Source organism: Scyliorhinus torazame, chromosome 24 (assembly GCF_047496885.1).
Source record: "Scyliorhinus torazame isolate Kashiwa2021f chromosome 24, sScyTor2.1, whole genome shotgun sequence".
In the NCBI taxonomy this organism is placed as follows: domain Eukaryota; kingdom Metazoa; phylum Chordata; class Chondrichthyes; order Carcharhiniformes; family Scyliorhinidae; genus Scyliorhinus; species Scyliorhinus torazame.
Genome location: NC_092730.1, coordinates 41,131,289 through 41,131,579, shown reverse-complemented (window position 1 = coordinate 41,131,579; position 291 = coordinate 41,131,289). Strand labels below are relative to the sequence as shown.

Genomic DNA, 291 nt, shown 5'->3' with positions numbered 1-291 from the left:
GATTGCACAGTGGGGAGCCGAAGAAGAAGTGGTGGCAATGTAGGGTTAAGCCCCAAACACGTCTCCCTCCGTTCGTGCCTCCATTCGTCCCTCCTCTAACCCAACTCGATGTAAGTGGTCTGACAACTGGGAATAGTTTGTCACATCAGTGATTGCAGATCCATCGTGTAAAAATGAATCCCACTTCCGAGAAACAATGGACGAAAAATCGACGAGGATGTGATTCGAACCCACGTGTGCAGAGCACAATGGATTAGCAGTCCATCGCCTTAACCACTCGGCCACCTCGTC

At 50.5% G+C, this 291-nt stretch overlaps 1 non-coding gene across 1 annotated transcript; it reads right to left on the bottom strand.

Moving 5' to 3' along the window:
• Positions 1-209: 209 nt before the first annotated feature.
• Positions 210-291, bottom strand: trnas-gcu (transfer RNA serine (anticodon GCU)). Its single transcript has one exon. It is a non-coding gene; the product is annotated as a tRNA-Ser (tRNA).